The sequence below is a fragment of the Macaca mulatta genome, chromosome 13, assembly GCF_049350105.2.
Source record: "Macaca mulatta isolate MMU2019108-1 chromosome 13, T2T-MMU8v2.0, whole genome shotgun sequence".
Lineage (NCBI taxonomy): Eukaryota > Metazoa > Chordata > Mammalia > Primates > Cercopithecidae > Macaca > Macaca mulatta.
The window spans coordinates 19,147,011-19,170,223 of record NC_133418.1 but is presented as its reverse complement, the minus strand read 5'-3'; the positions used below and the strand labels follow the sequence as shown (position 1 = coordinate 19,170,223).

Sequence of the window (23,213 nt, the reverse complement as noted above, 5' to 3'; positions counted from 1 at the left end):
TCTAGATTCAATAAAATCCTCATCAAAATGCCAATGACATTCTTCACAGAAATAGAATAAACAATTCTAGGCTGGGTGCGGTGGCTCACATCTATAATCCCAGCACTCTGGGAGGCCAAGGTGGGTGGATCACCTGAGTTCAGGAGTTTGAGACCAGCCTGGCCAACATGGTGAAACCCTGTCTCTACCAAAAATACAAAAATTAGCCAGGCGTGTGTGGAGGAAAAGTTAAATATTATATTTGAACTCAACTGAACATGGACACAAACAATGGTCACCAAGTTCTGGAACAGGCTGTGTGAGCCCTTTGAGGCATTCATCCAGCGCTGTTTCAGAGAAATCTCTATTTCAATCTATTCCTATACGTTAGTTATTGAAAAACAATAGACAATCGCAAAAACAAGTTGTGACCTTTTTGTGTTCCTTGAGCCCAGTCACGAAGGGCACTCGTGACTGGGTCTCATGCCAAACAACTTGTTACAAAAAGAGCTAGAGTCCCAGACAGCACTGAAACTTCATGAGACCCTCCCTCGCTGCGCACAGACAAGCGGCTGACTCTGGAGCCCAGGCTGTTGCTTCCTGCTCTGGTGGTGAATCCTCCATAGTTTGGTGAGTGTAATACGTTACGTATATATATAGTAACCAAAACAGCATGGTATTGGCATAAAAACACACATACAGACCAATGGAACAGAACAGAGAACCCAGAAAGAAAATCCACACACCTACAGTGAAGTCATTTTCCACAAAGGTGCCAAGAACATACACTTTGAGGAAAAGACAGTCTCTTTAATAAATGGTGCTGGGAAAACTGGATATCCATAATGCAGAAGAATGAAACTAGACCCCTACCTCTCATCATAAACAAAAATCAAATAAAAATGAATTAAATACTTAAATCTAAGATCTTAAACTATGAAACTAGTATAAGGAAATGTTTGGGAAACTCTCAAACGGAAATACTATGAACTGATGATATACCGGCAAACTTACCAGATGGAGGGCTTTGAGCCAGCTACTTACACATCAGGTCCTAACCTATGAAATAACACATGCTGCAGTTCTAGGGATAAGGGGCAAAGTTCATAAGCCACCCAGTGCACAGCCAACCACAGTGGGTGCTCATAATTGGCAGCTATTCCTGGGATGATGAAAAACAAGGATATATTAGAAAACATTCAGAATTCATCTGTAGAACATGTGGGAGAAGGCTTTTAAAAAAACAGCATTTCTGGCTAGGCATGGTGGCTCACGAGGTCAGGAGTTCAAGACCAGCCTTGCCAACATAGTGAAACTCTGTCTCTACTAAAAAATACAAAAAATTAGCTGGGTGTGGCAGCAGGCACCTGTAATCCCAGTTATTCAGGAGGCTGAGGCAGGGGAATCACTTGAACCCGGGAGGCAGAGGATGCAGTGAGACGAGATTGCGTCATTGCACTCCAGCCTGGGTAACATGCAAGACTCTGTCTCAAAAAAAAAAAAGAGGAAAAAGCATTTCTGCTTGTATTACAGATAAGTGAAAAGGAGAAAAAAGAAACATGCACAAAGAAATTCTTTTAGCTATGCAGGTAGAGACAGTGTGTGTGTGCCTCTGTCTCTCTCACACACAGACACAGACATACATACAAGCAAGCACATACACAGGAACCTACAATGGCAACCTGCCAGAAAGAACTTGATGTTGTATGCTAGAAAACATCACCCTCTAGTGACTGCTAGTGAATTTGCTGCTTATTCAATTATCGAGAATTCACATTTTAACTCTCCTATCCAAAAAAAGGCTTTAAAAAAGTCTTCAGAAATGCAATCATCATTACAATCATGTGTTGCTGTGGAGGGACTGGGGGCATGAATTCCTTGACGTTACACACAAATTTTCTATGCATGTGCCTTTGTGCATTTTTTTCTATGAAGGTCGTAAGTGTTAGAGTCTCAAAGTGGTCTGTGAATTTAAAAAAGGTCCAATTAAGATGTTTTGACCAAGCACAGTGGCTCACTCCTGTAATCCCAGCACTTTCGGAGGCTGAGGTGGGCATATCACCTGAGGTCAGGAGTTCGACACCAGACTGGCCAACAAGGAGAAACTCCGCTTCAACTAAAAACACAAAAATTAGCTATGTGTGGTGGCGTGTGCCTGTAATCTCAGCTTCTCAGGAGGCTGAGGCAGGATAATTGCTTGAACCCAGGAGGTGGAGGCTGCAGTGAGCCAAGATCATGCCACTGCACTCCAGCAACAGAGCAAGACTCTGTCTTAAAAAAAAAAAAAAAGGTTTCGTAGGGAAATTAATGAACCATTGCACATACTTCAAGCTCCTATTTCCTCAACATGCCCAACATGCCCTTTCTTTTTTGAGACGGAGTTTCGCTCTTGTTGCCCAGGCTGTGCAATGGCGCGATCTCGGCTCACCGCAACCTCCGCCTCCCAGGTTCAAGCGATTCTCCTGCCTCAGCCTCCTGAGTAGCAGGGATTACAGGCATGCGCCACCACGCCTGGCTAATTTTGTATTTTTAGTAGAGATGAGGTTTCTCCATGTTGGTCAGGCTGGTCTCAAACTCCTGACCTCAGGTGATCTGCCCGTCTCGGCCTCCCAAAGTGCTGGGGATTAAAGGCGTGAACTACCACGCCTGGCCAACATGCCCTTTCTTTACATACACCCTTAATGGGGAACGTAAAATCTGAGACCTAACTGAATTCCATTGAAGTGTTCTGTAAATCATTTTACATTTATGTTAATATTCCAAAAAGTGATTTTCCCCACCTCTTATTTTTAAAATGTTGTCATCATATGTATCACCAGACTCCTGAGCCACTCTCTGGCTTCTCTGCCCCTTCCACAGCTACCGCGTGATCTACAGCTCATCTTCCTCAGACCCTTTCATTTCCTCCTTTGTCAACTGAAGACAGCACATGCTCATTTATCTCACACTCTTGTAAGAATTACGAATTGATTTGTATTAATACTAAGAGTATTAATTATTAATTAAAAATAAGCTGAGAAAGATAAAATACTATACAAATGTTGGCTGCTGAATGGCTACTGAGACACAGGAAGTCAAAACAGTATCAGGTCTTTCTATGTCTGGACAGAATGCCAAAGCCCTGACACACATACTTTTAGCAGTTTTAAGTTACTTCTGCAAGTGAATACTGGGAGATCGTTCCCTCACTCCTGATCTTCGCTCTCAGGGAGCCACTCCAGCATAAGCCTTCCACCCTCCACAGATAACCTCAGGTTCTCCTCAAGCCTCTAGATCTTATTTGACATTTTATTATAAGTAGCAACTTCTTGTGCACTTAACACTGTTGAACTGTCGAGTTTAAAAATGATTAAGATGGTACATTTTATGTGTTTTTTACCACAATAAAAAAATGAGGCTCCAAATGAGCTGCAAAATGAGGGCCCCCAAAAATTATAAAGGACTCTAATTCTAATCCTTTTCATTTTTCAGATGAAGGAACCGAATTAAAGTCCCATAGCTCAGCGCCAAGAACAGGACCTGGGGGGTACACTGATTCCTAGTACATAGTTGACTACAAAACAGCAGCAGCAACAAAATAAACCAAGTATAATGCAACAAACAACCAAGTGGGACAAAGACCATAAAGGAGGCAGAGTCACAAGGAGAAAGAAGACCAAGCGGAAATTTCAAGAATATTTTTTAAAGTAAGAAAGCATGGAAGAAATGACTGAATATTACAAACACAGGACGGCCCCTGTTCTGCTGGAATAGCAGTCTGAAACCATCATTTATCTTGGTCTGGGTGGAGCTGAAGTCTGGGAATTCCCATATAAGGTAGTTGGTTCATGCTTACTTCCTCAAGCACACATCACACCTCCTCATCTGAAAAAGGCACTGGAAGAAAAGATTCTTTGGGAATGACATCCACACACACGTTAAAGGCTGTGGTTTCCACTCCTAATGGTGAGTAGATTTGCCAAGACACAGCACCCTCGCAACTCCGCCCAAATACGGTTCAGCATCTAGCAGTCAACACCACAGAGCCTTCCTGTGGTCACGACGGGTGGTGGTGATAAAGGTCGGTATGACCTTGCTGCTCTCCATAAATAGCCCTTCAGTCAGTAATGTCCTCGCATGATAAGGTCACATTCTTTCCTTTCAAGAGCAGCCCTGCTTTTACGTATGGTACCTTCCTTCCACACAGCTTTCCACCTCAGGTGAAGCTGCTTTCTTTCCCCACCATAATTCCTCTCAATGGCTTCAAAGCAGGGCCTCTACCTTCAATTTTTTTAGGATGAGTCTCTCTACCTTTTTATTAGAGCTATGCTGTCCACTTTGGTAGCCAGTAGTCACATGCAGCAACTTGAAATGTGGCTAGTCTGAATTCAGATGGACTTTAAAGTACACACTGGATTCTCTTGGTAATTTTAAAATGCTGATGACATGATATGTATATAGCTTGGACATGACAGTTTGATATACTGGGTTAAATTAAACATACTATTAAAATTAATCTTCCCTATCTCTTCTTGCCTGTTTTAAATGGCTACCAGAAAGTCTTAAACTACACATGGGGTTCACATTATATTTCTAAAGGATAGCACCATTCTAGACAGTATAATAGGCCCTACTTATTGAATAAGCTCAGTAGAAAGAAACCCTGGAATCCTTTCATTTCAAACGATCTCTTATCGGCCAGGCGACTTTCTTCATTTGCAGGTGAGATTCTTCATCTGTAATGTAGACAAAATAAACCCCCCTCACAGACTGGTAAGGACTGAGAACACAAAGAAAGCATTTTAAGCATGCAGCAGCATAAAATGTGTTCTCAGTAAATGTCACTTCCCTTTCTGTGGGTGCATTCAGTTTAGTCATCTTGGGGTTAGTCATGGAACGTCTGGATTCCAACCCTCTTTGTTCCTTCTCCACTCTAATCACTTCCACAGAATTCACTGCAACTTATAGGGCAGGCGTGTGTGGTGAACTTTCTAAGCAAAAGCTACCCCTTCCCCACAGCTGAATTCTTCATTCCTGCCACTTGTTGACCATATCCTTCCCACTTCTTCCCTGCTGGTCCATTCATTAATAAATTATTAAAATTAATCTCAAAATTCTGGCTGCTGCTCATTTTCTCCTTAGGGCTGTTACTAGTAGCTCATTGCCACTGCCTGAATTTAAAGGGTGCTTTGTTACTATTCTAGCTATTTCAGATACGAACACTTCCTTCCCCTCCAGTGCATGGATATCCTTTACTTATCACTAAGGTCTCACCAGATATGTAATGACTGAAGGATTCTATAATGGTCCTAGAAATAAGTAAAATAAAACTGAATGTTGACTTTTAATTATTGACCAGGCCAATCAGGATTACAGGAATGAAAAGTACCTTTTATGACTAAGAAATCACACTGACTTGGCAGTCTGGTGTTTATTTCTGGCTGGTTTGTCTGTGGAAAATTCACTTTATGATTTCTTCCCAGCTGTTGCTAGCAGCGTGCTAGGCTGGCAGCCCTGACAGTTGAATTACTCCCATGGATGATGCTATTTTCTCATTCCCCACCCAACCTTTCCCAAATACTTGGCATTTTTTAGTATTATACAGGTGCTAATTTTTCTGAAAGTCTGGCTTACAGTTTATTGTAAATTGATGTTATCTAGCATCTGGATGTCATTCTGTTTCTATGTCCCTCTTCACAAAGACAGCAACTCCAGGTCTGGGTAGGCTTGAGAGTGGCGATGGAGAAGTAACCCCTGCAAGACCTTTTCCCCAGCATTCCTTTATAGAAGGCAGGAGGTGAGAAGGAAAGAATTAGTGAGGGAAAGAAAAGGCAATCGAAGGGGAGAAGATTTAAGAAAGAAAAAAGCAAAAGAAAGAAGAACGGCTTTTTTCACAGTAGAAGTCAGACAGTGGGAGGCTTGGACAAGGTTTGGACATGTTTGGAAGTGGAGAAAAACCATGAGACTACCAGGCACTAAAGTGAATTTGGCTGATCTCAACCTTGACCTCTAGCAATTCTGGATCTTAAAGGAGATATGCATAAATGATGCAGAGTAAACTAAAAAACAAAGGCAGAGAATGACTGGAAGTCCCTCAAAAAGTTAAACATAGAATTACCACATTACCCAGCAACCCCAGTTCTGGGTATATATCCAAAAGAACTGAAAACAAGGATGCAAACAGGTATGTGTACACGCATGTTTACAGCAGCATTATTCACAATATCCAAGGTATGGAACTAACCTAAGTGTCCTTCACAGGTGAATGTTATACACATTTTACTGTTAATACAATAAAAAGGGGAACATTTGTTGGCCACCTAGATCCCACCAAATATCAAGCTAGGATCCTTTTACATACACTACTCACAGATTAAATACTATTGCCATTTACAGATGAGGAATATACAACTCAGATATTAAATAATTTGTTCAAAATCACACAAATGGCAGAAGTAAAATTTAAACCTGTAGTCTTTCAACTTACACCACAGTATTTCAAGGATAAACAGGCTCAACGAATAAGGAACAAGTGACAATATGCTCCTTATGTTCTGAAACTGTTAAATAAGTGACAAGAAAAACCATAAACAGTTGAACCCAAAGAACTAGGTAGTCTAAATGTCTTCCCAGGCTGCAAACAAACTTTCTTTTAGCATAGCACATTTTAAAGCCCTATAAGGGAATCTCTGTCTCTTCTCCACACATCCCCTCCCACACACAAAAATTGGTAAAAGTTATTTTTCAATTTTTTAGATTCTATATGTCCCATCTGGGCTGATAAAGTATCCATTTCTCCCAACAATATTACCATACATTTGTGGCAACATGTGGGGTATAAAATACCTCCCTACAGACAGGTGCGGTGGTTCTCACCTGTAATCCCAGCACTTTGGGAAGCCGAGGCGGGTGGATCACAAGGTCAGGAGATCGAGAACATTCTGGCTAACATGGTAAAACCCTGTCTCTACTAAAAATACAAAACATTAGCTGGGTGTGGTGGCTCATGCCTGTAGTCCCAGCTACTTGGGAGGCTGAGGCAGGAGAATGGCATGAACCCAGGAAGCGAAGCTTGCAGTGAGCTGAGATCGCGCCACTGCACTCCAGCCTGGGCAACAGTGCAAGACTCCGTCTCAAAATAAATAAAGAATGGCATGAACCCAGGAAGCGAAGCTTGCAGTGAGCTGAGATCGCACCACTGCACTCCAGCCTGGGCAACAGTGCAAGACTCCGTCTCAAAATAAATAAGGAATGGCATGAACCCAGGAAGCAAAGCTTGCAGTGAGCTGAGATTGCGCCACTGCACTCCAGCCTGGGCAACAGTGCAAGACTCCGTCTCAAAATAAATAAATAAAATAAAATAAAATAAAAATAAATAAATAAAATACCTCCCCACCTGCCACTTCACTTATTTTAATCAAGCACTCTACAGGACATCAATATTTCATCCTGTAACTATTCTGACAAACTGTGCCCCAGAAGTGACACTTTGACTCGGAGTTAAAACACTGCTCCTGTATACCTCTTTCTCCTGGAACTAATGGGTCAATCAACACATTACTAACTTTTGGGCAAGATGCAATTTAAAATCACTGTTAAGTCCCTGTATTAAAAAAATAAAACTAGGCTGGGCATGGTGGCTCACGTCTGTAATCCCAGCACTTTGGGAGGCCAAGGTAGGTGGATCACCTGAGGTCAGGAGTTCAAGAACAGCCTGGTCAACATGGTGAAACCTCGTCTCTACCAAAAATACAAAAATTAGCCGGGCATGGTGGTGCATGCCTATAATTCCAGCTACTTGGGAGGCTGAGACAGGAGAATCACTTGAACCTGCAAGGCGGAGGTTGCAGTGAGCTGAGATCGCGCCACTGCACTCCAGCCTGGATGTCGGCGAGACTCTGTCTCAAAAAAAAAAAAAACTAAAAACATTTTTTAAAGTTCCCTTAAAGGGCCAAGCATGGTGGCTCAAGTCTGTAATCTCAGCAGGTTGAGAGGCCAAAGCAAGAAGATATCTTGAGGCCAGGAGTTCAAGACAAGCCTGGGCAACACAGCGAGACTCTGTTTTTACAAAAATTTAAAAAATTACCCAGTCATGGTGGTACGTGTTTGTAGTCATAGCTATTTGGGAGGCTGGAGCAGGAGAATCTCTTGAGCCCAGAAGGTCAGGGCTGCAGTGAGCCATGATCGTGCCACTGCACTCTAGCCTGGGTGACAGAGCAAGACCTTGTCAATCAATCAATTTTTTAAAACAAAAGTTTCACTGAAGGCTTCCTCTTTTTTTCTGGGAACTCTCGGAACTACTGACATCAAGAAACTACCAATGAGACTTCAGACTCCTTCCCACGCCTCTGACAAGGCCCAGGTTCAGGCCCCACCACATCATTTGCTCAGTCCTTTGCTACAAGATGTTCACACATCTGGCACTACCCATGGAAACCATTTCTCAGTCACCTTTGTGTACCCCAGAACCTAACACAGTGCTTAGCATGGGGAAACCACTCAAATGTCAACTGAATGAAGGACCCACTGACACATCCTTTCATTTGGTATTGCTATCTTGCTCTTTTGTCCTTCTAATCCATTCTCTACACTGTAATATTAGCAAACACTTCACAGCAACATCATAGATGCTTCCCTAATGTCCCCAAATTTTACACTGCCCTCAAGACCAGTACTCCACATACACCCTCCCTCCCTGCCATTCTTATCCTTCAAACATTCCAGCACAGTAGATAATTTTAGAATTTCTTTCATTCATTCAACATTTATTTATTGAGCACTTACTACTGCTCTGGGCACTGGGAATACAGAGGTTAACAAGAGGAAACAAAGCCCCTGCTTTAACATATCTTCCAGGCTAATGCGGAAAACACAGCACAGAAAGGAATAGGGCAGGGGGTAGATCCAGAAAGCACTTGCAGCCCAGAATAAAAACTGGATTTTACTCTAAGTGAGATGGAAAGGCAGTGGAGGATTCTGAACAGAAAGTAACATTGATCTGCAAACCTTTGCTCAAGCTATTGCCAACTCTGCCTAGAACAACACTCTTTTCCATCATTTGTCAAATTCTTCAAAGCCCAACTCAAAAGTCACTACCTCCATGGTGCCATCTCTTAGACTTACAGGGGGTTCCCCGTTTTTTGGTTAGCCTCAAAATCTTGATACAATCTGTGATGGCCTGATGTTTATTTCTGTATATTTTAAAAAACACCACCAAGTGTTTATGTTCATTAAGAATATTTTATCCTATTTTCATTCTATCAGCTATGCAGTGCTGCCTTGTTTGCAAACTAAAAAGCATGAACCCTTTTTATCAACTGAAAGACTAAATTAAAATGATCATCCTCTTTTCAACGTTTCCTTTCTTATCCATGAAAAATACTTGTGTTCTCCTGTTCATTATAACTATTCCTTATTTCCTGACTACATATGTAAATGTACACATATACATGTGTACATACACACAACATACATCTACATAAGAGAATCCCTTACACATGCAATCAGTATCACTCTTAATGTTCTTGAAGGTTAACTGTAAAATCAATGCTTTTGCAAATACATTTAAATCTATAGGAAGTCCACTGTATAGGGCAAGTCATGTAGTAAAGTAAAAGATTCTTTTGTGGGTAAATAATCATCCCTTAATAAATGTTTTCCAAATGTAGGTCTGAGGCATTAGAGTTCCTTTAAGGGTGGCCTGCAGGGGAAATTCCACCCAACAGCAACAGAATACATATTCTTCTCAAGTGCACATGAAACATTCTCTAGGACAGGTCAAGAAGCGTGAAATTATATCAGGCATCTTTTCTGATCACAATGGTATGAAACTAGAATAGTTTCTACATTAACAGGAGGACATGGAAAATTAACAAATATGTGGAAATTAAACAATACGCTCCTAAACGACTATCGAGTCAAAGAAAAAATTAAAGGGGAAATTAAAGAAAATAAAGGAAAAATGTAAAAATATCTTGTGACAAACGAAGATGGAAACACAACATACTAAAACTTATGTGATGCAGCAAAAGTTAGTGCTAAAGGAAGTTTACAGCAATAGACACCTACATCAAAAAAGAAAGATCTCAAATAACAGCCTGACATTACACCTCAAGGAACTAGAAAAATAACAAACGAGGCCCAATGTTAGCAGAAGGAAGGAAATAACAAATATTGGAACAGAAATAATTGAAAAAGAGACTAGAAAAACAACAGAATCAATGAAACTAAGAGTTTGTCAACAGGTACAAAATTAGATGGGAAGAGTAAGTTCTGGTGATCTATTGTACAGCAAGGTGATTATAATTAATAATACTGTATTGTATATCTCAAAATACCTCAAGAGGATTTTAAGTGTTGTTACCACAAAAAAGTGATATTTAAGATGATTGATTGGCTAATTACCCTGCTTTGATCACTGTACAATGTACATATGAACCAAAACATCACACTGTACTCCATAAATATGTGTCAATTAAAAAACAAAACTTTAAAAAAAATGACCAGCAGTTTTTTCTTTCTTTTTTTTTTTTTTTAAACTAGAGTTTTACAAGTTAATGAATAAGAGTAACTCCTTATTTAGTTATAGCTGCTTTCTTCTTACCATGACAGGACAAAAGTTCACTAAACATATTGTTAAATAGTACATTTCCCCGCCAAAGATCCTAGGCAGCAGAAATAATGTTTCAAAAAATTAATGTAATAAAATGCCAAAAGCTAAAGTCTTTTATAGAAGGTTCTGCAGGACATAACCATATGACACTAAATACTATTTATCAATTGTTTTTAAATTTTTCTTTGCAAACAAAAGGCATAGTTTCCCTTCCATACCCACCCTACTTTCAAACCAATAAAACATAAAGTTTTCACATATTTCAATAATTAAATATATATCTACAAGATAAAAGAACCACAATCATAACCTCTGCAGCAGGGGGAAATTTTAATCAGCACGGCTAAAGGTGACTACAACTCACCCAAGACCCGTTCTGCATAGAGAGTTTCAACAAACATCCTTTAGATTTGCTTCTTAAATAACTGAGAAAGATAGGTCATAAGGAAAACAAATCCAGAAATACAACAATACCCTGTGTTTGGCTGATTTAGGCGATCAGGTCCATTTCTTCTCTTAAACTTCCACTCCCCCGCCTTAGTCACTTTACACACACAGACCTAGTTCTGCAAACCTCCGCACCCTACCTGAGGCACCTCCAGCTCCCCTTCTCTTAATTCAAGAGTAAAGAACCTCCCTCTGGGCTCCTACTCTTATTTAACTTACTTATCAGGGCTTGGGAGGCCAGTTTCACATCACTGTGAATTATCTTTGAAAGCCCCTATTTCCTAAACTGTATAGAACTTCCTCATCTTAGCTTTGCCTCCGTTGTCTTGAACTATATTTGAGCCAATGAAACCAAGTTTAGGGTTTTTTTTCCTGTATTTAGTCAAATCATGTGACATGGTGTATTACACGAAAACCCCACTGTTCTGAAGCAATAGGACAACACCCCTAAATGTCATAACTCATATCCTGCTAAGTTGTTTTATATACTTTATGAAGTTAAGAAATTCATCCAAAACTTACTGAAAGCACATATAACATGCAGACAAATATTTAGAAAAATGAATAACTGATCAGCATAGAAAGAGGTTACTTTAAAAAAATGACAGCCTCTGGCCCTCTGGATCTCTATAATACCTACGTGTTTGAATTAACGGAGCTTCTTTATGTGCCCTCTGAATGCTACTTTGGGGTCAAGCAGCTTCTCTACATTACATCTTCCGGTGGCAAGGCGCAGGCCAGCTTAGAGACGGGCATGCCAGGCTCTGGCTGCCCCAGCAGCGGAAATTATTTTCTGTCCCAGATATCCCTGACAAACACAGTGCAGAGAAGCAGCAAAGCCAGTGGTGCCAAGGCCTCATATACCCGACTGAGTCACCTCCTGGGACTCCTCAGTGCCAAGTTTCCACTGAAGAATAAGGGGATCTTTAGTTGAAGCTAAGAAAGAACTTGAGAGCAATTAATTCAGCCTTCCCCTTCCATGAATGAAGGTGTCCTCGCCTGGATTCACTAAAAATACAGTAAGAAAGCTCCTTTACCCAATTTCTTTATTATAGAGGAATCATTTTTTAGGATGACGGCATTTCCAGGATGATAACATAACTAGGGCCTGAGGTTAATCTTTAAAAACAAGAAAATGGCCAGGTGCAGTGGCTTACACCTGCCTGTAATATCAGTGCTTTCCGAGGCTGAAGTAGATCACTTGAGCCCAGGAGTTCAGGACCAGACTAGCCAACACAGGGAGACCGTCTCTAAAAAAACAAAAACAAAAACAAACATACCACCACAACAAAACAAACCAAACACACAAAAATCCCAAGAAAACAACTCATTACTTTTGCTTGTTATCCAACACTGAGACTGGGCACTAGCCCCTTTTAGAGCTGGTGACAAGCTATATAACCTGAGGGCACCCTGGCAGGTGACTATTTGCAGGGAAGGATTTAGAGCTTGAAAGAGTGGAAGAGCACATCCAAGACAAGCTAAAGGCAGAGGGAGTTCTAAAACTCAGGGTTCTGCCCAGCACTCCTGGGAGAACCTCACAGGCTTCACCTTTATTCTGAAGTCCAACCATCACAGCGAGTTTGGGAGCTTTCACACAGTACTGAATCTAATAAAATTCCAGCCAGAATGTTTTTCTGGCTTTGATTTATTTACTTTATTTTGGGAGGTGGGAGTGGAAGGCGGATGGAAGCTGGAAGTGAAAAGGCTGCTTTGGAGTGGGAAGCAGTTCCCTCTCCCATTCCCAGCAGGGACAGTCCTATGTCATGGACATAAACCCTGGGAAGCAGCTGCGATCTCTCTCGGGAGAGGGGAAAGAGAATGGAAGTCTTCTGAGCTACAGCCCCAAAATACAGAATTCCCTCTAGGAAGGCAGCTCACGATGCTGCAGTTAAAATCTAAAGGAAGGAAACTGGGTGTTTTTCTGTGTCCCAGCAGAACATCCTGGGCAGACTGGCATTGTTGTTAACTTCTCTACTCATGGATGGGCCCCACCAACCCTCCTCTTGAAGACACGCACCACTTGCATAAGGACTTACTGTGCTTGAGAGGCTTCCCGTAATCGACCTTTCTTCTCTCAGCAGATACTACCTTATTACTTATTCATGAAGAAAACAGATCATCTGGAAGGTTCTCTTTCAACTACCTCCCACCCATATGCTTAACTCTTCAGGCCTTCAGTCCCAACAAGGTCTGTCTGATGTCAGTCCATAAACTCACATCCAGACAGCCACTTTCCTTCTTTTTGGGTTCTTTCCCACGAACATTTTGTAAATAGGCTCCAGTTTCTGCTACATTAAAATGAATCTATCTTGAGTCACTCTCCAGCTACCATCACAGCTCTCTCCTCTTTTCAGACACCATTTTCTTTTTCGTCTGCTGCTTTTTTTTTTTTTCCTTGAGCGCTCTGTCGTCCAGGCTGGAGTGCAGTAGCGCGATCTGAGTTCACTGCAAGCTCCGCATTCCGGGTTCACACCATTCTCCTGCCTCAGCCTCCCGAGTAGCTGGGACCACAGGCGCCCGCCACCTCGCCCGGCTAATTTTCTGTATTTTTAGTAGAGACGGGGTTTCACCGTGTTAGCCAGGATGGTCTCCATCTCCTGATCTCGTGATCCGCCCGCCTGGGCCTCCTGAAGTGCCGAGATTACAGGGATGAGCCACCACGCCCAGCCTCAGACACCATTTTCTAAAAGTTATCTCAACTCCTATTTACTCATTAACCTACTGCAGTCTGGAAACACCTCTTACAGTCACAGTCAGCTCTTAGAAGCCAAATCCAGAGGACATTTTTCAGTTCTTATCTTACATTTGACATTTTTAAATGACGCTTTCCTGGGAATTTTCTATTCCTTTGGCTTCCAGACCATCGTACTTTTATCCCTCTGGTCATCCCATTACCATCTCCTTTGCAAGAGCCTCTGCCTGGCTGTAGGTATGGCTACTCCCCAGCCTGACCTTGGTTTTTTGCTCTTCTCATTGTGCACATTCTCCCTGATGACTTCAACATTTCTCATGGCTCAACTACCTCCTCCCTGTTAGTGGCACTAGCTGGACCTTCTTAAACTTCACAATCATACATCGAATTGTCTGCTGATGTCTCCATACAGATATCGTCACAGGCGACTCAAACTCATGATGCCTAAAATAAACTTCCCTCCCCACTATGCCTAAATCCAATTCTTCCTCTTAATGTGCCCTCTCTCAGGCATGGCAACATTATCCAAGCAGGCATGCCGCAGCCTCCTAGATAGAGTCCCCATCTCCAGCCTGGTCCCCTTCAATCAAATCCAACAGACACAGCCAGTAAGTGGTCTCTCTAAGGAACCTGCTATCACTACCCTGCTTAAACTCTTTACTGCACTGAGGACAGTCAGCATCCCTTAAGGTAACATACAAAACCCTACATCACCTGGCCCCATCTTTTTTTTTTTTTTTTTGAGACAGAGTTGTGCTCTGTTGCCCAGGCTGGAGGGCAGTGGAGCGATTTCAGCTCGCTGCAGTCTTCACTTCCTAGGTTCAAGTCATTTTCCTGCCTCAGCCTCCCAAGTAGCTGGGACAACAGGTGTGTGCCACCACGCTTGGCTAATTTTTGTATTTTTGGTAGAGATATGATTTCGCCATGTTGCCAAGATGGTCTTGAACTCCTGACCTCAAATGATCCGCCCATCTTGGCCTCCCGAAATGCTGGGATTACAAGTGTGAACCTACTGCGTCAGGCCCTACCTGGCTCCATCTATGTCCCCAAACCCTCATCCCTGGACACTTCCTGCTGCTCAGTTTACATAGCCTAAGAGCGACATACACACCACACAGGCCCTCATCTCCATGCCGCTGCTCACGCTGACCTCGGCTGGGAAGGGCGTCCCTTCGCTAATGCTCACATCCTCAAACAACTCAGAAAACCCGTCCATACATTCCTAGTCGACTCTCCTGCCTGGATCCCACACTCCTCCTCAGGGATCCCATTATACATTCTCATTTACTCTGCGAGGATCCTTTTATGAGCTCCTGTTTCTAACCTCGTGGTGGGCAGGGACTAGATTCCTACTCATCTTTATGCTCCTTGGGCCTCTGCCTAATGGACACACTATATATTTAATAAAGTTTAGCTAAACTGAGGCCTATAGGAGGGGCCCTGTTATTCCTTACCTCTGAAAAGGAACAGGAAGCTCAGAATGAGGTTACATGGCTTTAAAAGTCACCCAAGGAGAAGTCTAGGGGGAAACCTAGAATGCATAAGCACACCAGCTAAAACAAGTCTTCTTGACAGCAGAAGGCCTCTCAGAGCTAAGCATGGTGGGAACAGGGAACATGCCTATGTTTTTCCTCTGTTACCCTAAGCCTGACAAAGTGTTACACAGTGGCCGGGCGCGGTGGCTCAAGCCTGTAATCCCAGCACTTTGGGAGGCCGAGACGGGCGGATCACGAGGTCAGGAGTTCGAGACCATCCTGGCTAACACGGTGAAACCCCGTCTCTACTAAAAAATACAAAAAACTAGCCGGGCGAGGTGGTGGGCGCCTGTAGTCCCGGCTACTCGGGAGGCTGAGGCAGGAGAATGGCGTAAAAACCCGGGAGGCGGAGCTTGCAGTGAGCTGAGATCCGGCCACTGCACTCCACCCTGGGTGACACAGCAAGACTCCGTCTCAAAAAAAAAAACAAAACAAAAAAACAAAACAAAAAAAAGTGTTACACAGTGTACAGCAAGTGCTTAGCAAACACGGGCTGGCTCACTATGATTGTGGAGAGATCACTTTCATTTATAGACTATGCAAGAGAGAGTTTGCTTCTCTCCAGCAGATGGAGCTACAACCCTGTGTTATCTCCAGCTCTGGGAACCCTGAGAGAAGAACCAGCCTTTTCCATCCATCCCTTGCCATGCTTCTTTTTGTCCTTTATTAGTCTCACACAGAAACAGCAATGACAGCCGGGTGCAGTGGTTCACGCCTGTAATCTCAGCACTTTGGGAGGCCAAGGCAAGCAGATTACTTGAGGTCAGGAGTTCAAAATCAGCCTGGCCAACATGGTGAAACCTCATCTCTACTAAAAAATACAAAAATCAGCCAGGTGTGGTAGTGGGTGCCTGTGATCCCGGTTGCCCAGGAGGCTGAGGCAGGAGAATCCCTTGAACCCGGGAGTCAGAGGTTGCAGTGAGCCTGAGATCATACTACTGCACTCCGCCTGAGCAACAGAGTAAGACTCTGTTTCAAAAAAAGAAAAAAAAAAAAAAAAAAAAGAAACAGCAACAAAATAGCAGGATAAATGTTTTCCACAGAATATTCTGAATGGACATAGATCTTTTTTAAAAACAATTTGTTCAATGCCCAACATACTTGCATATCTTTTCCTCCCAGGACTTTAAAAAAATCAGGGATAATTTCACCCAACTTGATTTGCCCAATCTATCAAGTGTGAATCAGTGTTTCTACCTTTATATACTCTTCATAGGTCCTTGCTATGAAAGTCATTTATAACCCAAAATGTTCACCATATTCATCTCTATGTATATACCCTATGTCACCTGGGAAAATATTAGTTTACTAACCATCTCTCATTTAAAAACAAAACCCTTTGGGCCAGGTGTGGTGGCTCACATCTGTGGTCCCGGAACTTTGGGAGGTCTAGGCGGGCGGATCATCTGAGGTCAGGAGTTCGAGACCAGCCTGCCCAACATGGTGAGACCCCATCTCTACTAAAAACAAAATACAAACATTAGCCGGGTGTGGTGGCAGGCACCTGTAATCCCAGCTACTCAGGAGGCTGAGGCAGGAGAATCGCTTGAACTCGGGAGGCAGAGGATGGAGTGAGCCGAGGTTGCGCCACTGCACTCCAGCCTGGGAAATAAGAATGAAACTCCGTCACAAAACAAAACAAAGCAAAACAAAACAAAAACATACCCCTTTTAAATATATTCTAAACATTGTCTTTTTTTTTTTTTTTTTTTTTTTTTTTTGAGACGGAGTCTCGCTCTGTCGCCCAGGCTGGAGTGCAGTGGCCGGATCTCAGCTCACTGCAAGCTCCGCCTCCCGGGTTTACGCCATTCTCCTGCCTCAGCCTCCCGAGTAGCTGGGACTACAGGCGCCAGCCACCTCGCCCGGCTAGTTTTTTTTGTATTTTTAGTAGAGACGGGGTTTCACCATGTTAGCCAGGATGGTCTCGATCTCCTGACCTTGTGATCCGCCCGTCTCGGCCTCCCAAAGTGCTGGGATTACAGGCTTGAGCCATCTAAACATTGTCTTAAAGGATTTGAGCTTCTAAATAGAATATGAAAGAACAATTAAGGGCAAAATGTTCATAGGTAGTAATGTCAGTAAAGCATAAAGTCCAAGCAAATTTCATTCTTCACTCAATTTATAATTTCATGGCATTCCCAGAAAACTTAGTGCTTACTGAAACTGTTGAAAAGTACTTCATGATGGTATCTTATTTATTTATTTATTTTCTTGAGACAAGATCTTGTTCTGCTGCCCAGGCTTGAGTGCCCAGGCAGTGGTGTGATCTTGGCTCACTGCAACCTCTGCCTCCTGGATTCAAACGATCCTTCCACCTTAGTCTCTCAAGTAGCTGGGACTGCAGGCGCGTGCCACCATACCTAGGAAATTTTTGTATTTTTAGTAGAAACGGGGTTTCATCATGTTGGCCAGGCTGGTCTCAAACTCCTGGACTCAAGTGATCCACCCACCTTGGCCTCCCAAAACTGCTGGGATTACAGGTGTGAGCCACTGTGCCCAGCCGATGATATCTGAAACAGATATCAACCTAAACACAGTTAGGTTCTATGTTCATCATTATACAAAGGTGTTTTTCTTTCTTATGTTCTTAACCAGCATCAAAGTCCTGTGGATGAATACTTCATGACATTCAGCATCTCTGGCCTTAGTCCATTTAGTGCCTATGGTACCCCTTTCCTCAAACCATCGAGATAAACTAAAAATGCCCCACAAGTTCCCACTTGCTCCTTAGGGAACAGTTCCAGATCCACTGAGGACGACAGACTCAGAGGATTTCTGAGGCCAGTAAGCATTAATGCCAAAAGTGCTCACTAAAGTACCTAAGGGAACCACTTGTCAGGGTTTGGCTTAACTCATTAATATTATACAACATTGAATACTATTAAAATTAAAGCACTGTAACTAAATTCATTTATCAACTTTACATTTTAATCAAGGAAGTCCCCAATCTGAAGCTCTGTCAAGAAAACAGTGTCAGCATATAGCAAGCTTTATTTATTTATTTATTTATTTATTTATTGAGATGGAGTTTTACTCTTGTTGCCTAGACTGGAGTGCAATGGTGCAATCTTGGCTCACTGCAACCTCCACCCCCTGGGTTCAAGCAATTCTGTTGCCTCAGCCTCCCTAGTAGCTGGGATTACAGGCATGCGCCACTGCTCCTGGGTAATGTTGTATTTTTAGTAGAGATGGGGTTCCACCATGTTGGTCAGGCTGGTCTTGAACTCCTGACCTCAGGTGACCTGCCTGCCTCGGCCTCCCAAACTTCTAGGATTACAGGCATGAGCCACCGTGCTCGGCCTATAGCAAGCCTCTTCTAAACACAGTAACATCTAAGAAAGAGCCCTGAATAGCACTTAGTCCTAAAAGCTCCTAAGGTCTGGGGGCCTTTCTGAGTTTGGGAAAGCTACTGTAAAAGAAAAATCTGAGGAACAATACAATTTTAAAGAATTTATTTAAGTAAGAAGCAATTCATCAATTGGGGAACACCAGACCAAAAAAGTTTCAGTGTCCCAATGACAAAACATCAGAGACAAGTATTTACTGGGAAACGCAGAAGCAAAATAAATAAATTATTTGATTCATTTGAAATTACAGAATTGCCTTTTGTTAAAGGTACCTTGTTGGAAAGCCCCTAGTCACTTAGTCGTATGTTAGTTGGCAGCTTATGACTGGCGGGGGCTAAGTTTTACTTCTAACATAAACATTTATCAAAATGACTCTACTCGTTCTGCGTAGGTTTGCAATTTAAATAAGGCTGAGGTAACATATAAGGCTTAACTGGTTCTGTGTGCTCAGAGATTCTACAGGCCTGGTCTTCATTTCAACTTCCTTTAACAATACTCATTCCAATACCGACTCAGACCCAAACCTGCCTTGGGGAGCAGAAGGAAGCCATGTTGCAAATTCCATGGCAATACTGTGAGAAGATTCTGGCAGCCCAGGGACACGAAAAGAGAGGAACAACCTTGGCAGAGGCCACAATACTGGAGTGAGAGGGCCCTGATGGCCGAGCTGGAATCCCACAAGTAATGGGGAGGCATTGTTCATACCCAAGTGTTCTTAAATTAAATGTGGTCTGCTTAGATACTCCAACTCAGTACTGAATCAAAGCCCCATTCCCCTCCTGAAACTCTCTCTCCTCCATGCAATAGGGACCACTATGGACCCAATGGTTCTAGTCCAAGCCAGAAACATGAGAGTCATCTTCAACAACTTAATCATCCTCACACACCTCCCAGTGTCCAGCTGCAAAGTCCTTTTTTCTCTGCCTCTTAACTGTCTCCGAATCTATTTACTACTTTATATCTGTACAGGCTGCACCTACTTCTGGCACCATCACCTCTTATGTGGATTAATGCAACAGCCTTCTAACTGGTCTCTGAACATCCACTCTTTCCTAATCACTGCTCCCAAACCACCTCTACTCTGAGCTACCGTAACACTGCCTTCTGGGTGGTCATGTCATCCACATGGGTACCCATGTCATCCACTCTCTCCTTCAGATAACAGATCTAGTTGTCCTGACCACCTAACAGTCACCTACCTTGATTGACTAGGCATGGTGCTTGTTCCTATCCTCTGGCCACAATGACTGGTCCTGGTCCATTTGGACAATGGACTCGAACTAAGTTAATCAGATTCTGTTTCTCAAAGACTAGAAATCTGAGTAGAGACTAACACCCTGCAATTAGAGGAAGTCAACTCAGAGCACCGCTCTATGGAGAAATCCCACAAGTTCTGCAGAGATGCCAGGAAAGCCCTAGTTGTTTGCCCTTCTCTGAGACCTGTAAGGTCAGCCCATTCTTCAATTCTGGGAGCAACCCCTCTATTTTTCCAGTAAATTTCTTTTAAGCTTCTGTTTGCCTGAGTCTATTCCTGTTGTTGATAATCAAGGAAACTACAGTCCCAGTAAAAACGAACCTGGCTGTCCTTGCCCACCCAGCATCCCCCAGCTCCAGCCCTCGCTGCACAGGCCGCAGCCCTGCAGATCTGCCTGTCTCAACAGCTCTCCTGGCCTGGTGCCTCCTGCCGTCCTCCCTAAACTCTTCTAGGGATGATTCCCGTCCACGCTTGGACTCGGTCAAGAGGTCGCTTCCTCTGGGAAGTTCTCCGGAAGGCCCTCTTGCTCCACAGGAATTTGCCTGTGTCCTTTAGTCTGACCTCAAGTTACAAGTGATGATTCCTGTTCACAGCTGTGCCCCATGCCAGTCATGCCTGGCAGAGGGCAGTCTCACTGTGAATACTGCCAAACAAATGAGCAAATGAGGAAATCAGAAACACTTCAAATGAGTATTAAGGGAAGTGTAACATAAGTTTTTAAAAAAATGTATTTCTCTGGAATCAAGAGCCTCTAGACATCTAATATTAAATTAATTGTATTTTAATATTAATTCATACTCCAAATCATTTGACCATGTTTTTGCTTTGTGAAAATTCTTAAGTTGTGCATTTAAGATTTGTGCACTCTCGTATTTTACACATTAATAAATTTTTGTTTGTTTGTTTGTTTGAGACGGAGTCTCGCTCTGTCGCCCAGGCTAGAGTGCAGTGGCGCGATCTCAGCTCACTGCAAGCTCCACCTCCTGGGTTCATGCCATTCTCCTGCCTCAGCCTCCAGAGCAGCTGGGACCACAGGCACCCGCCACCACGCCCGGCTACTTTTTTGTATTTTTAATAGAGACGGGGTTTCACTGTGTTTGCCAGGATGGTCTCGATCTCCTGACCTCATGATCCGCCCACCTCGGCCTCCCAAAGTGCTGGGATTACAGGCGTGAGCCACCGCGCCCGGCCAATAAAATTTTTAAAAACACATTTAACATCACTGAAAATCATAGATATAGACTAGTAATAACTTCATATGCTTGGAAACATTATATAGTGGTAGAAGGTACACTGACTACAAGTAAAATTATAGTCTTAATCATGCCACTTATAAGAGCTGTGACATCTTGGTTCGATAAGAATTCTTTATATTCAGCTTTAATAACCATAAAACAACATAATTACCATTTTGTCCAAATCTCAGGGCTACAGAATAGATTTTTTAAAATAATAAAGGTGAATATTCAAACATAAATTGTTTTTGTTACAAAATTCAGAATCATCTCAAAATGAATGTTAGTTAAACCAGTTAAAAAAAAATTGGACTTCGGAAAACACGACACTTTGGCATGAAACTGCCTACAAAATTCCATGAATGCATACCAAAAAGTGATATAGGATAATAAATCCAGGATGCTAACCTGAAATTTAAGACTAAATTTATTACTGAGGAACAAAAAAAGGATATCCCTTCATCATCATTTTTTCTTTGTAAACTAGATTTAAAAATTATTTACATTTCATGGCCGGGAGCGGTGGCTCACGCCTGTAATCCCAGCAATTTGAGAGGCCAAGGTGGGCGGATCACGAGGTCAGGAGATTGAGACCATCCTGGCCTTGGTGACAGGGAAGACTCCATCTCAAAAAAAAAAAAAAAAAAAAAAAAAAATTTACATTTCGTGAACCAAGACAAACATTTCTTCAGTTCATGATAACTGAAATGCTTTTAAGAGTTCAGCTAAGGCATTAACCTTCTGGCTGCAGTAATCTCAGAGAAGGGGAGTAGAGGAAAGCACAGATATTCCTTATTTCATATGGTGGAGATACTATAACATTTAAAACCATTTCAAAATAAGTGCTTGCATTTAAAGAGAGTATAACAAATTGTGAATGGATGTACAGATTAAAAATAAATGAATCTTTACATATACACATGCTAATAAGCTCTTACAAATAATTTAATGATAAAATGAATCATAATTAGAAATGGTAAGTAATTGGCAATTTTATTGTATACCTCTCTATAGTATCAAAACATAAAAGCTGGGCGCGGTGGCTCACGCATGTAATCCCAGCACTTTGGGAGGCCGACGCGGGTAGATCATGAAGTCAGGAGTTCGAGACCAGCCTGGCCAAGATGGTGAAACCCCGTCTCTACTAAAAAATACAAAAATCAGCCAGGCGTGATGATGGGCAACTATAATCCCAGCTACTCGGGAGGCTGAGGCAGGAGAATCACTTGAACTTGGGAGGCAGAGTTTGCAGTGAGCCGAGACCGCACCACTGCACTGCAGCCTGGGCAACAGAACAAGACAAGACTCTGTCTCAAAAAACAAAAGAAAACAAAACAAAACATACAATCTCAGAACAGCATTTAACAGTCACATGGTAAGAGGAGGGAACAGATGGGCAAGACTTTATTCCTCAGAAAAAATTGATTTTCATTTTTTAACTGCTGAGCCAGAACATTTTATTAAGTTCTCAGAAATGCTAAGCAGCTTGTAAGAACATCTGAAGCACCTTTTTTCTCTCTTACTTAAAAAATAAAGTACTACAATATAGAGAAATTCATGTTTATTAAGAGTGTAAAATACATTTTAAGAATGTAAAAACATTTAGTTATTGTAAAAATTAACTTTTGAGCAAATGCAAGTGTTAACCTGCCCTTACCCACTTTGTACCACTAAAACAGGGGTAAGCAGAAAACAAATACATATACATTGAAAACTGCCATTTTCATGTCAGTGAATATTTACCCAGTGACTACCATATCACTAACTGCTATAGGTACGGGGCACCTAAGGATAGATAAGGCAGAACCCGGAGTAACTTCCTAGACTGCGATGTACACACAAAACATATTTGCAATATTCTGTGACACAGCAGAGGCAGCATTTGCAAAGCGCTACGAAATGCAGAAGCAGCAAGAAAGGCCTAGGCCTTACCGGGTTCGTCATGGAAGTGAGTCTATATTAGCTGTGGTTCACGAAGTGGGAGAGGGAAAGGGAATTCTCAGAGAGTAACTCGAAAGAGCGCTGACTTAGCAGTGTGTCAGGCACTGTGCTAGCTTCTCAGGCAATAGCAATAAGACTCAGTAATCTGATTTCAAACGAGCTTATGGTTCAAGGGAGACACAAGAAAA

General features: G+C 42.4%; 1 protein-coding gene across 18 annotated transcripts in view; it reads right to left on the bottom strand.

Annotated features, from left to right (window-relative positions):
- Positions 1–23,213, bottom strand: part of LIMS1 (LIM zinc finger domain containing 1) — a 151,900-nt gene that overhangs the window by 85,535 nt on the left and 43,152 nt on the right. For 2 of the 18 annotated variants that reach the window (XM_015113087.3, XM_077958980.1), the window contains exon 1: positions 11,658–11,924. The exons of 11 other annotated variants lie outside the window; for them this stretch is intronic. The gene's annotated coding sequence lies outside the window, so the exon portion shown is untranslated. Of the gene's footprint in view, positions 1–11,044; positions 11,365–11,657; positions 11,925–23,213 lie in introns of those variants that run through there. 5 more of the 18 variants (XM_015113086.3, XM_015113089.3, XM_015113085.3 and 2 more) reach the window with 3 other exon arrangements.